Below are 15,671 nucleotides of genomic sequence, written 5' to 3'. Positions count from 1 at the left end.
ATGGAGTCCGTTTTACTATAGCCGGTAGAGGGCACTCTGTAACGTATTCTTTACGGATTAAAATAACAATAACTTTTCTGACAGTATACTTTTTGGCTTTTTGAATAAAAATTCTTATTCTCGGTACTTTTTTAAGCAAAAACGGTACTCTTATCAAAATGCGCTAAAGTTGATCGTTTTCAAGATAATCCACTTTTTATTATTCGATATAGACCAATTTTTTTAGAGGATTGTTAAAGATAGGTGTAATAATGTTTACCATTGAAACAAAGTAGGTAAGTTCACTAATGTTTTAGTTTATTGTATCAAGTATCAAATCACCAGTAGTTGTTGATCAGTGTTAAATTAATTTTTCTTATTCGTTAACGTGTTAAATTCAATTTTCTTATTTATTAACGTGCTAAATTTATTACTCTTTTTCCTAATCGTGTTAACTTGTTTTTTGTTCATTTAAAACTTTATAAAATGCCGTGTATTTTTTCTAACCAAGAGTTAGCTTCATTTTGTTTATCGGTTTGCAAACGGAAATTCAGCAGAAGTAGCCCTAGAGTATAGGAGAAGATATCCATATAGAAGACATCCGTCCGCATACTTCTGTATTTGTGAAAGTACATAGACAAATAGATGAACAACAAGGGTTAAATAACGACGGGTAGATCGTAATAATGACAATGTTAGGCTGCAAAGAAACTTTAGAAGAAGAATTTTGCGTGAGTTCGACGGAGACCCCACTACGAGTATTAGAAAAGTTTCGAATGCCTTACAAATTTCTAGGGCGCGTGTTTATCGCCTTTTAAAAGATGTCATAGACATGCTTATCATTTACAACCCTTGCAAAGATTGCAACCAGGTGATGAAGAACGACGTGTAACGTTTTGTCGGTGGATTGTTAAAGCATCAGCCAACAATCGAGATTTTTTAAATAATGTAATGTGGAACGATGAATCGTGTTTCACAAGACGTAGGATTGTAAACTTTCATAATTTACATGTTTGGGTGCATGAAAACCCCTATGCAATTTGACCACGAAACTTCCAACATGAATTTAGTGTCAAAGTCTGCAACAACCAACCGCTGCGGCGTTCTTGCAATTTTTGGTAGCTGAACATGCTAATATGTGGGATGATATTGATTTAGCTTTAAGAAGAAAGGCCTGGTTTCAACTTGATGGTTGCGCAGCCCAACTATTTTCCTGCAAGATGGTCGCATGGTCCCACGATCTGCAAATCTTAATAGTTCAGACTTTTTTGTGTGGAGATATTTGAAAAAAACTTGTATGAGACACACTTGTATAGGATTAGGAATGCTTGTAATGACATAAGGCCGTTCTTAAACACCATTACTCAATCAGTAATTCGTCAGTCAGAATTATATTAGCAAAATTTTTTACATTTTCAACAATTTCCTTATTTTTTTCTTTTGTTATTTACACTAAAAAACATTAATAAACTAAAACATTAGTTAATTTACCTACTTTGTTTCCATGGCACACATTATTTTAATTATCTTTAACTATCCCTAAAAAATTGGTCTGTATCGAATAATAAAAAGCGGATTATCTTGAAAACGATCAACTTTAGTGCATTTTGATAAGAGTACCCATTTTGCTTAAAAAAGTACAGAGAATAAGGATTTTTATTCAAAAAGCCAAAAAGTATACTGTCAGAAAAGTTATTGCTATTTGAATCTGTAAAGAATAATAATCGTCTTTCTCATGCCAAAAAACCTCCGTATACCAAATTTGAATAGAATCGGTTGAAATACACGTGTAATATTAAATAAAAATCAATTAAAAAATTTAACTTAAACACCCTGTATCTTCAAAACAAAGCGTTTGTCGACCTATGTTTATATGAAGTTTTTGTTAATTTTAAAAGATCTATCGACTGTTAATGTCCTGATACAAAAACCTGAAACACCCTGTATACTATATAAATTAAACTAAACAATATTATTTCTCAAAAAAAGATTTACTTTTTCCCTTTTTTATTTTATTACAGACAATTAACAAAATAAAACCTATCAATTTATTACCTACTTTATGTTTAAGATATAGAACGCGTTTCATCTTTTAAAAATATGGAAGGTATGATTTTTTAAAATTGGTGTTAAGTTACGCTCTCGTATCTTTAAGTCTAAATAAAAAATAAATAAATTAAATCGTAGTTTAGGAACTTAAAACCATTTAGGAGTAGTTGTATTAAAGAATAATAAAATTCAAATTGTTGTTATAAATATATAATTTAATATTTCAAACAATAACACAATTTGAAACGTTCCAAGGCATCTCCCTCGCTTGTTGATTAGCGTTGTGCTCATACCATTCTAAAAACCCACGCAAACGCTTATCGATTATATAATTTAAACTACAGGGAAAAGAAACGTGGTCGCGTTGGCATCTACCTTTTATCTGCATGGATGAAACCCGTTATGTCACCTAAAACCGATAATGATCTAAATAATTTAATATGGAAGTTCAAGTGCTTTTTAAAACACGAAAACTTTATTCTAATCACAATTTACGGAGTAAATCTTTTTTAGAGCAAATTCTGTTTTAATATTTTAAAAGTTACTTCAAGTTCCATATCAAATTTGGTTAGACCATTATCAGTTTCAGATTGCACAGCAGATTTCATCCATGTAGATATAAGTAGATGCCAGCACAACCATGTTGCGTTTCTCTGTAGTTGAAATTATACCATCGAAAAGCTTTTGAGTGGCTTTTCAAAAGGGCATGAGCACGAAGGTAACCATCACTTCCTTCATGATTTAGATAATCGGTGGACGAAGACAGTTATTTCGTTGTGGTTCTTTTAATGATTGTATGATTAAGAAATATTCTCGATTTAGACAAGAATCGACGAAATAACTGTAACAAAAAATGGAAAAGAAGTTAATCATTTTTATTATATGGAAAGAATGTGTTGTTATTGAAAACTTTAACTCACCTTATCAATGAAATTTAATGAGTATTGTAAGCTCATTCTTTATGGGCATCGTTGCGATTTAAAATTAGAACCACTTCTGGTTGGAATCGTCGTGTTCTGCAGTATTTATACGATGGTCGATGGAGGAATTTTGCACACGGCCATGGCTTATCAACTTCTGTAGTCACGAGCCTTTCTTGGTATTGTTTGGGTAAGGTTACAGGTTTGGTTTTTTTTTGACTATTGTTGGATGATAAGCATTATCGCTAGTTCTTTTCTACTCAACGATTTTCGCAGAATTTTATCATTTAAATAACTTTTATAATAAAACATTTTTAAGTTATACTTTAAATTCAGATATTGTGGCGTTGCACATATTCCCTGCCATATTGCTTTTAATTACTTTTTCAAAAATCAAGAAATCGGTTATTCTTTTTTTACGTTACTCGGTATAAATTCAATTATTATAATTCAATAGACTTCAGCCAAGGATTGGCGTCCTTGCGGCGATTATCGCCAACTTAACAATATAACAATTCCTGACCGTTATCCTTTGCCTCATATACAGGATTTTAATTTCCACATTCATAATTGTACAATTTTTTCCAAAATTGATCTTGTTCATGCTTATCATAATATGTGGTTAACTCTGCAAATTAATAAACGTAAACTCATTTTGAGTGTGCTCTATCGATCTCCCAGCTTTCCCTGTCGGATATTTTTGGATGAGCTTGAGAGCGTTTTGGCTGCCTGCCTGCCGCAGAGTGATGAGATAATCTTTTGTGGGGATGATTTTATGACTTTACTGTCTTCTTTTGATGCTATGCAGTTGATAAATGAACCTACAAGAGTTACTGCATCGACTGCTAAAATGATTGATGTAATTGTTGCATTCAGTACAGTTCTTGTCCGGAATTCTGAGGTTAGAAGCTGTCAAGTGTCTGATCACGACATTGTCCTTTGTGACATCGACTTCTGTTCACCGGTTTCCTCTCCGATTTGGAAACTATACAGAAACTTAAAAAGAATAGATATTTGTGAGTTTCACGACTTATTGCGGAAAATTCCATTCAATTTTATCTTCTCCATGAATAACATTGATGATAAGCTTTATTTTTTTAAAGAACAACTACTTAATGCATTTAATGTTTTTGCTCCACTCATTAAGGGTAAAGTTCATAAACGTCCTCCTCCATGGCTTGTATGTATGTATGTAGAGAGAGGGGTGCGTAATTTTTACGCGCACTTAGGCCCCAGTGGGCCCCTTGTGCATACTCCCTTGGAGGCTCGAGATGGTAGAGAAGATCTCGTTAGGTGACGATACCGCTTACTCGTTTCCAATGACGAGTTACCGCCGCCCCGACCCCGAGGGGTCAGAGGGCGCTCACGCGCATTCGTCCCTTATAAGTCGAGCCTCACACACATGCGTGCTAACGACAACCAGACATGTTAGACTGGTTGCCTCCTCCATGGCTTACTGATAACCTGAAGCTAATGATTTCTTTAAGGGATAAAGCAAAGGATGACTATAGAAGGAATCGATCTGATGGTAAATGGGATTACTTTAAATCTCTTAGAAACTTAACGGCTTTCCGCTATTAAAGCGGAAAAAAGAGCATATTTTCGGTATATTGGTAGCATTCGGGACAAAAAATTAATGAGGGGTAAGCTTGATTCGCTTAATTTAAGAAAGAAGACGCAGTGTAATATTCCAGAGGCTTTGTGTGATGTTGAAGATCTGAATGACTTCTTTTTGAGGAGTGTTTCGGACATCACTGACAACTTACCGCCCAATCCTGCTATTTTTGAGTATTATTCTAATTTAAATGTTAACAACGAGAAATATTTTAAATTCAAATCGGTATCAACTGATGTAGTAGACAAATTGATCTATAAATTGAAGTCTTGTTCTGAGGGCAGTGATGGGATTCGGGCGGATATGATTAAACTGGCGTGTCCTGTTATTTTACCATATCTTACACATATTGTTAACTGTTGCATCGTTGAACGTCATTTCCCCAATTGCTGGAAACACGCTATAATCAAGCCTATTCCTAAAAATCAAAACCCATCAAGTTACACTGACCTTAGACCTATTAGTCTGCTTCCTACTTGTTCGAAGATCTTGGAAGGGATATTGAAGTATCAGTTGAATGATTACATTCAAACTTCTAATTTGCTGCCTGACTGTCAGTCAGGGTTTCGTAAAAATTATAGCACTATTACTACTATGACAGCACTTTTGGATGATATTATTTCGGGGGTTGATAAGGGTAATATTACAATTCTTGTTTTGTTAGATTTTAGCCGCGCATTTGACACCGTTAACCACGAGATCCTTCTTTGTATTCTTTCTTCGTTTGGTTTGGACCCTGTTTCACAGAGTATTATTGAGTGTTATCTTCATGACAGGTCTCAACGTGTAGCTATTGATGGTGTAGTATCTCAGAGCAGATTCATTTTTGATGGTGTTCCTCAGGGTTCTATTTTAGGCCCGATTTTGTTCTCGATCTACACTAGATCTACACCATATGTTTATGCGGATGACACTCAGTTGGTGCTCTCCTTTCTTCCCTCCGAGTCTGGTCCTGCTATTGATAATATAAATAGAGATCTTAATAGTGTGTTTGTCGCAGCTTCGCAGCACTGTTTAAAAATCAATCCAGACAAGTCTGCGGTCATGTTTTTTGGGAATAAAAAAATTTGTGCTGAATTGTCGCACGCTGCTAATATTGCTGTGAATGGTTCAAAACTACCTGTAGTTGAAAAATATAAAAGTCTTGGACTTGAAATTGATAACTCTTTTCGTTTTTCTAATCAGATCTCTAAGTACATTAGGAACGCCTATTGTGCACTGAGACTACTTTATCCACATAGAAAATACTTACCTTTTGATGTTAAACGCAACTTATGCGAGAGTTTTGTACTATCTCAATTTAATTATATGGTTCCAGTTTACCATCCAGCGTTGACCGCTCTTGATGCGGGTAGAATTCAGAAAATTCAAAACAATTGTTTACGATTTGTGTATGGCATTAGAAAATTTGATCATGTCTCTCATAGGTTGGTGGACGCTGGATGGTTATCAATGAGGAACAGAAGAGAATTACATACCTTGATTTTTTACCATAGGTAAAAAGTATAAATTTAGGACTAAGGATGTAAATGCTCGTCAAATGAGAACGCGTTGTCTTATTGTACCACCTGCCCATAGAACTTCATTATTTCAAAGATCTTTCTCTTATCATATCTATAAGTCTTATAACCTCATTATGGAATCGGATTGGACAGCCAATGCCTCGGTTTTCAGGTCTCGCCTTTTTAGACGAATGTTTGATTCACAGACTGAGGCATTGAGACGAGGTGTTGCCTTATCTCAATGTGTTGCTCGATACGCGTCATCGCTTCCCTTGTTTTTTTTTTAATTTCTTTCATTTCTTTTTTTTATTTGGTTACAAGATTCATTTTATGCTTTTTTTATGATGGTTACTGTTTAGTTTTATTATATTATATATATATTTATTTTTGGTTATTTACTTTATTTATTTTATTTTTAGTTACATATTCTTAGATATTGATGCCATAATCAGTACTTATAAATGCGAATTCATTGTTTCTGTTTTTTATGTTTCTTATTGTGTTCTTTATTCTCAAATTTACTTGGTTTTATTTTGTTGAGGTTCCAATGGAAGAACAGGAGCTTCGGCTTCCTGAATTGGCGCTTTGTGGTTTGTACCAAAAAAGAATTATTCATGTTTTATTTTCTTTTTTTTTTCTGCAATTTGTATTTTGTTTTTGGTACAATAAAGTGTATTATTATTATTATCATCAAATACCGGTGGCAGAACAAGAGATTTATAAAACTGCTATCACCACTCTATTTGGTCTTTATGAATTTACGCGTATGCCACTCGGATTACGTAACGCCGCAAAACAGTTCAACGTTTTATCAATGAAGTGTCTAGTGGCTTAAATTTCATTTTTGTCTACATTGATGACATTTTAATTGCAAGCAAAAATGAAGAGGAACATTTAACTCATTTGACACAACTTTTTGAACGACTTGACAATTATGGCGTTAACGTGAAACCTTCAAAATGTATTTTTGGTGTCTATTCTCTCGATTTTTTAGGCCATCATATAACTCCAAAAGGAATTCTTCCTTCTGCACAACGTATTAAGATCATTGATGATTATTTTATTCCAACAACGCTGAAACAACTTGAACGTTTTTTGGGGATGATAAATTTTTATCATAGATTTATACAAAATTTTTCTCAATTATTACAACCATTACATGCGCTAGCAAATTCTACTCGTGTACTTAAACAAAAAGAATTACTTTCCTTTTCTATTGAGTGCCAAGATTCTTCTTTTCTGCTAAAACGTCCCTTATAAATGCAACTAGTCTTGCTCATCCTTGTAAAGATGCTCAATTAACACTAACAACAGATGCTTCTTCTACTTCTATAGGTGCTGTTTTAGAGAAATCTGTAAATAATTTATCACAACTGTTTCTAACTTTACGCGCAATTCTGCTACTTAAAGAAATTGAATTAAATAGTCTTACTTAACCACTTTCTCCAAGTCTCTCGATTTTGGTGGTAGAATAAAACACTGTGAAGACTGGACAACAAAGAGGGTTTATTTTTGGACGGGCATACTTTTATACAGATTTTGGACAAAACAGGTTTACAGAAATATATACAAGGAATTAAAGACGCGATACATACATGTTAACAATAATTATTTATAATATATACAATAAAAGATACAAAAATAGCGGAGTGTGACCAAATTAAAAATGTACATGAGATTATGAGTTTTAATTACTCTCCCTTCGCGCGTGTGAGCGCGTTGCTCAAAAATTTGAATTGTCCGCGCGTGTGGCCGCATTCTGAACAACAACCAATTGCATATTTTCCAAAAAAACTTTCGCCTTCACAAACTAGATATTCAACTTTTGATCGTGAATTATTTGCCATTTACGAATCAATAAAATATTTTAGACATTTGCTTGAAGGTTATAATTTCACAATATTTACTGATCATAAACCTATTATTCATTCTTTTTCGTCCAAAACAGAAAAATCTCCCAGACAATCTCGTTATTTAAGGGGGGAAACCACATTAGGAGGCTCATTTTCATTAATTTTTTAGGATTTTTTTTGGGTGGGAAGAATTGAAATAGTGACAAATTTTGACACTATTTTGTTTATATTTCGAACAACTTTTGTGAATTTTTTTGAATAATTTTATAGAAAAATAACAAAGTTATTCACTGATCTCCGCTGGACGTCGTACCTAGAGTTCTCCAATTGCGGGACGTGTAGCCATTTCCATTTTCATCTGATATCGAAAAGCTTTTCATTTTAGGTTAATAACTTATTTTCTAAGAATATGAACCTCAATGCAGGTAAATGTAACGAAAATTAAAAATTTTGCAGGTATTGGAAAAATTTACTTAAAATTTCACTATATTTCACTATAATTTCATTATGCAAAAAAAAACTCTCTTAAAATCATGATATCATCTCAAAAGTTGGTTCATATATTTCGTAATTTCATAAAGAATCATACTATCAATTTTCATAATGATTGGTTCATTACTTTTTGAGTTAGAGTTCCCGCAAATGTGAAAAAAGTCATTTTGAGAAAAACGCGTTTGAAAAAAAAATTTTGAAGTTATTGAGTTAACAATAATATAAAGTAGTCACCGATTAATCCGCGATTCCAGCACCATACATTAGTCCTACTTCTTCCTCATAGGCTTCATTTTGCGCCTGCAGCAGTGCTTTTCGAGCTTCCCGACCTTCCTTCGACTTCAGTGAACTACGTCGATTCTGTCGCCTCTCGCTCTGGTTATCTATTTGTTCAGCGTACTGGAAGCTTTGCGTACCTACTGCAATTCCTGCTTCGTTCATGATCATCAGAAGGGATGAATTTCCTGCATTGAATAAGCCCGCGGCTAAGTACGATGCCAATTCGATGACTTTTAGCCCGGAGTGCAAATGTTTAGGAACTAATCGCCAAATTGCGAAATTGAAGCTTTCATTTGCGTTTCGCGTGTGTCACCTTGTTACGGTTGGAGTTGATTTTGATTTTTTTTTTGAGGCTTTTTAAATGATTTTCAGAGCGCAATGGTTGATATTGGTTTATTTTATTGCTCGATGCAAAATTGAAAAATTGTGGCGTGATGTCGAACTCGGAGAAAACCGTATTTAACATCATCGCTAGCGTGGTATCCTGGTGGACCTTGGTGGAGATCTGCAGAAAAAAAAAAAAGAAAAAAAACCAGATAAGTGAATTTAACTATTTTAAATTACGAATAAACTTACCTGTGTCGAGTAAACTAAGATTGTATTCTTTAATTCTTTTGTCTATTGAATTCAACATCTGAGTTGAATAGCTTAATGATTTTTTTTTTCTTCGAAGTAGTATCATTTATTTGATTAGGAGTATTAATTGATTTTGATTTCAATAATTCAAGCTAGTAAATATTTTTTGTTTTGTTTTCTTTATTTTGTTCAAGATATTATCTAATTTTTTTTTATGCATTTTCTTAATGTTGTGAGGGGAAACATAAGCTTATGCGGACCAGAGTTATTTATTTCTGTTATTGATTTTAAAAGGTATTTTGCATTGTTTTGGAGTTTGAAATTTCTCTCAAAAATTTCTGGCGCTCAACATTTAATAAATTTAATTCGTATTATATTTTTTTTACATCACTGTTTTATTTACTCACACCCGTCTTCACTGAATTAGCCGTAAGCACCCGCAATAGGGTTACATATATATATATTTTTTTGTGTCAACCTAAACATCTTTCCAGTAATTCATCCCTTGATAAATCTTCATATATATGCAGAATTTCCTGCTGTATGTCGGGATGCAATGGAGTAGGATGCGGTGCAAGCTCCATACCAAGAGCTGTTCGTTTTTGCCACACGCACCAGCTGTCTTCTCCCTAAGGGCAACACTCGTTCGCGGATTTTCATCGGTGGATATCATATGATAGTATGTCGCCATAATCGCTGTTTTCATATTTTCTCCACTATCGATGTATGTCTTCGAATCGCTAGTCCATAGTAAGTGCTGAGCTTTTTCGCTAATGATGTCACAAGTAAATCACGCGTGAGTCACCTGATTCATATGTTCACGTAAGTGGTATGCGTGTCCCGCGTGGTATAGATCGTGAGCAGGCATAAAAAATCACTAACACGCACATCTCTAGCATAGGCTACATCAGACCGCTAAGTTCCATGCTCATTAAATCTAAAGGAATGCGAATTTCGGTTTGTAATTTTAACATCGTATTCTTGGATAGTTAAGCTAACGATTTATGCAATAAAAAAAATCGATTTTTTGAACCTTCTAATGTGGTTTCCCCCCTTAAATTATATTTCACAATTTACATCAGATGTTAGATACATTAAGGGAGAAACCAACATAGTAGCTGATACTCTATCACGTTTAGATATTGATGTCATTAACTCATCTTATCCTGATCTTGAAACTTTAAAAATAACTCAAGACAGCGATTCTGAGCTTAAACATCTTTTACAAAAACAACTTCTTAACAAAGCAAAATTTATTTTAGGAAAACAACAAATTTCTTCCTCCAATTTAAAACTTTGGTGCGAAATTTCTTCTTCCCTATCACGTATTTATGTTCCCGTCAAATTTCGTAAAACAATTTTTTCTAATTTTCACAACATTTCACATCCGAGAGTACGCGTTACACAAAATTTAATCAAAACAAGATTTTTCTGGCCAAGAATGAATACTCATTTATATCATTGGACAAAATCTTGCATTAATTGTCAACTTTCTAGAGTAAATAAATATACTAGAACGCCTATAGGAGAATTTAGTATTCCAAAAGGCCGTTTCGAACATATTCATATTGATCTCGTTGGGCCTCTTGCTCCATCTGACGGAAGTACATTTATTCTTACTGTTATTGAGCGCTTTACAAGATGGACTGAAGCTTTTCCTCTTTCCAATATAATGACAACCACGATTGCTAATGTTCCTTTTACTCATTATTTCTGGAAATTTGGTATCCCTCATAGCATTACGCATGATCAAGGCACTCAATTTGAATCGAAACTCTTCAATGAATTCCATATCCTATCAATCTACCTATCATCCCCAAAGCAACGGTATTCAAAAGACATTGCACAGATCTTTAAAAACTGCTCTTATTGCAAGAGGTAATACAGATCGCTGGAAACACGAACTTCAACTAGTTCTTTTAGGCCTCCGTTCCTGCCTAAAAGAAATCCCCACAATATTAAGTCTCTCGAGAAATACATTCCTAAGATATTTGAGATAAAAGACAACATTAGGATGAAGACATAATGATATTAGATAACATGAAAAATACTCATAATTTTACGTAGAATCCGTACATGTTCCTATTTCGTACATGTTTTCTATTTAAAAATGTCAACTTAGGTATGGTATCTAAATTTTAGGACACCTGTACATTTCAATTTTATGTCAAACAATGCGCGTTAAAAAAGATAACATGGATGTCCAAGCCTTTTTTCTGAAAGAATATCCCCCGAATTTTTATCGAATTGATTCTATACCTTACACTCAGAAAAATATTAGTGGTTATAGTAACGAATTGATACTGTTATTTAATTTTTCTTGATTTTAACGTAAGTAATCGTGGTTACAACAGAAATTCATTTAAATGAAATAAATAGTAAGAGGGGATTAAAGCCTACATACATTTCATTTTAAGTCTGCAATTTTCTTAATTCCAAATATTAAATATAAATTATATAAAATGTATAATCTTTTAATTTAAATATATTTCAGTTATTAGGAAGGAGAATTAGCATTGTTTCCAAATTTATCTGCACTTTGTCAATACTATCCAACTACTACTTAAATTAAATGGTTAGTTAAATGATTTCTAGAAAAGTATTCTTTAGTTGAAAAGGAATTTGTGTTGTGTTAAAAGAAGATTGTCGCCGTCATGATATCACATGATGTGTAACGGCCGATTCTCTTCAGTTCGTTGGTAGCTCCTTGCAAATAGTTATCAAAGGTAAGTTCAATAGTTAATTAATACTCTTTTATTTATGCAAGTACTGATATTATACAGATTTAAAATTACAAACATGCAATACGTGCAGAAAATGTGCATTACTTTTTTTTGAATAGATAAAAGATTTAAAAAAAAATGGAGGTTTTTTTGCAGGGTTCGATAACAGTTTCAAATTTACTAATGGAATGGGATCTTGCTGAATTAATTGAAGACTTTCAAGATATGTATATAAACTTTTTTTTCTTGAAACAAGGTCCGTTGAGTGATAGTTTCTATGGTAATTAAATATTTCTCGCCCTCATTACGTCATAATTCTTCTTACATGATGTCAACAACCGCAAAAAAAAATCATTACAACATTTTTCATTCCTTATTTATTAATTAATAATAATTAGAAGATACCAGCGCCGCGATGAAATTTTTTCTCGTTAATTTATTAAATTTCTACAACATTTTCGTCTGAATCTGCAGTACGTTTTTATTACATGTATTAGTATTACTAGCTTAAATTTTTGTTTTCAACAGACTACTTATTACACGCACAGAAACAATAAACGGAAACCTTCAGGCAAACGACAGATACTACAATTTAAAATTCCAAAGAAGAAAACTCAACCAAACAACTAATTAATCTGAATCAAAAGAGAGCGTACAATCTCTTTTTCTAGAAGGTAATGCTCGAGATTATAAAAGCGTTTTTTTTAGTGTATCGTCTCTCGTTTCTTGAAAACATAGGAGACTACATAGAGTTTGTTATAGTAAATTGTGATCCCTTCGTGTGGGACACAATTAAATATTATTGGAGCGGACTTCTGAATACAGACTCCAGTCTTTTCGAAGTTCTACAGAGACGTTGTCGGAATTATTAAAAGTATGGCCTAGACGTAATGACGCTAACAGTTACGAACTTGTATGTTATTATTTTTCAAAATATTTATTTTATTTTGTAATTAAATTTTCTTTTATAGGTTCATATTGATTTTTCAACTTTATTTCCGGATAAACCCAATAATAATTTAATACCAGCATTTTCTGAATTTACAACAAAAATTGTTGAAATATACAAATCCGATATACAAGATAAACAAAGATAAACATAGGTAGGTAAGATTGAAATAATTGTTGGTGCAACACTTTACACAGATGTTCATTTTTTAGAATCCAAAGACTGTTATATTATTTTGCTACTACACGCTATATTACAATCGCAAAGATTATCTCGAAACTATAAATCTACTATTGTTGACTCTCAAGACGATTGCGTTTTGTTTGTCAACACAATTAATGACGTTGCTAAAAAATTGGAAACTACACGAACGGATTATGCGGAAAACAAAATCAAATTGCAGCCCCGAGTAGTGATAATTGAATTGGAGAAAGGACAATATTGAACAATTTTATGTATGTATATAGTGATGGGATTAGCTACAAGTGCCATACTTTCCTACAAGCAATTGACATTTTAATTAAGTTGGTGTACGTCTTTAATTTATAGTTTTCTCCGGTAAGCAAATTAGTGTGGTCGTTTCTTACAGAATATTTTTATAATATACTGCAACCACGAAGTAGTATAAGGAGATAAAACGAGCGTACAAATGTGGTGGGGGATTTGCTCCAAAATAGGGCGAACTTAATTCAGAGATACCTTGTGGCTCCGATGACAGCGCCCCTTGTGTTAAAGCTGCAAACTAAAATTAAATATACTTTTTAGGTTATAGTTGACAGATTTTTAGTTCTGACAGATTAGCTGTGCAGATCAGCTGATTTTAGCTGTACCAATTCCAAGGTCTATAGAACATAAGGTTACCTAATTCCCTATGCCTCTGTAGTATAGATTATTATCCCGCAGAATGACGTCACTGGTTTGATACAGTCAGAGTAGAGTTAAGTATAAGATAGCCTATAAAATCTGAGTGGTACAGTCTATATAAAATATTTAAACCTCGCATCGTGTTGTGTTGTTCATCGAACCAGCTACTTCACTGACCCACCTTGCCCCTCAGAGGAGGAGAATCGGCATTGGGTAACCTTATGTTCTATAGACCTTGGACCAATTCTATATTATAGGAGTAATAAAAATTATAATAATATTGATTAATATTATTATAATTAATTATTATCTAATATTGAGTTGTAAAAATGATGTGTAATAATGATTAATGTAGTGGACCGCAAAAGAAAAAATAACCGACCTAACCTAAACAGATTAATTTTTGTTAGTTTACAGTTTTGCCACCGGGCGCTGTCGTCAGAGCCACAAGGTAAAACTGAATTAGATTCGCCCTATTCTGAAACACAGTCGCCTATTGCCGTTTTATCTCCTTATACTACTTCGTGACTGCAACATTCCAATTGTGTCAACGCATTAATTTCAAAGCTTAACAATATTTAAGTGTTTTCTTTGCAAAGTAGGTGGCTTCAAAACTACCGTTATATTTACATCATTTAAAACAAATTCAAGTTTTTACAATCATGTGTATGATTAAAAAAGAGTGAAATATTTTTTAGTTTTATAACTAGGAGCTTCGATATTTTATCTTAATGCAAAGTATTGAAAACACTAGCTTCGCAAAAAAAAAAAATTAAAAATAATTTAAATTTCCATTTATTTTTGTTATTGAGGTTATTATATTTTATTCGTGCATAGCCACTTATTTTGAGTTTTTATAATCATGTTTATGTTTACAAAAAATGTATTAATTTATGAAGTATTGTTAATTTATACAATTAAAATATAATTTTTTGATTTAAATAAATTGAACAATTTAAATACCAAGTGCATTTTTATTTAATTCTACAACCAACAACTACTATAATAATAGATACTTGCTTTTGATCTAAATTCAGTGTACTTAATATTTAGAACTTTCATATTTACTAGAAAGAAAGTGAATTATTAATGGTAAAATGTTAATCTTTCGAATTGAAAATATTTTTTCTTTGAAGTAAATGAAAATTCATATTAACATTAAATAGAGTTTCATTTAATTTTAATTTATCTACTTATCAACTTTAAAGATTTCTTTATTTAATTCAGTTAACTAAGTTTTAAGCCTTGTTTATAGATATACATAGTTATCCAACCTGACGAGTTGGGTTGCTCTAGCTCGTGCTGCCTCTAACGGCAAACGAGAAAAACATCATTTATGAATGAATTGAATAAAATTGGAAATCCAACTTTTAGTAGAAGTTGCATACTCAGAATAAAAGATTAAGTGAATTTATGTGATTGAACACGAAATTGTTTAACAGTTTAACATATAAAATATTTAATTACATTAAACATTACATCTAAATATTTTAAAAAATATGTGTCCTTTTTTTATAACAGCGAACCAAAAATTGCCTTGCTAATTAAATGGTGAGTTTTGATTTTTGTTCGTCCTATTGCAAACTTAATTCTAGACGAGTAGGTGGTATAAACAAAGTTTTTTTGCAACTACTCGAGTTTGGATAAACGATTTCACGTATACAAATTCGTTCTTTATTATTTCGTCGTTGAGAATTCTTTGATTAAAATACAAATACAATATTACAAATATTAGAATCAATTAAATAAATAAAAACGAAGTATGTATTTCTGATTTTATTAACGAGTGTTTCTAAATTGATGTGAAAGATTTCAAGGGATGATTTTTCAGTGACAATTACGGGGTGTTTTTCATATAACTTTTTGTTCA

General features: G+C 32.5%; 1 long non-coding RNA gene across 1 annotated transcript; it reads right to left on the bottom strand.

The window, feature by feature from the left end:
* Positions 1–2,222: 2,222 nt before the first annotated feature.
* Positions 2,223–3,016, bottom strand: LOC139432312 (uncharacterized). The gene is made up of 2 exons (XR_011642144.1): positions 2,949–3,016; positions 2,223–2,869 (listed from the first exon to the last, which is right to left on the bottom strand). It is a non-coding gene; the product is annotated as an uncharacterized lncRNA (long non-coding RNA).
* Positions 3,017–15,671: the final 12,655 nt, after the last annotated feature.

Source organism: Onthophagus taurus, unplaced genomic scaffold (assembly GCF_036711975.1).
Source record: "Onthophagus taurus isolate NC unplaced genomic scaffold, IU_Otau_3.0 ScKx7SY_14, whole genome shotgun sequence".
Lineage (NCBI taxonomy): Eukaryota > Metazoa > Arthropoda > Insecta > Coleoptera > Scarabaeidae > Onthophagus > Onthophagus taurus.
The sequence above is the reverse complement of the archived record's forward strand: the minus strand, read 5'-3'. Positions and strand labels throughout refer to the sequence as shown.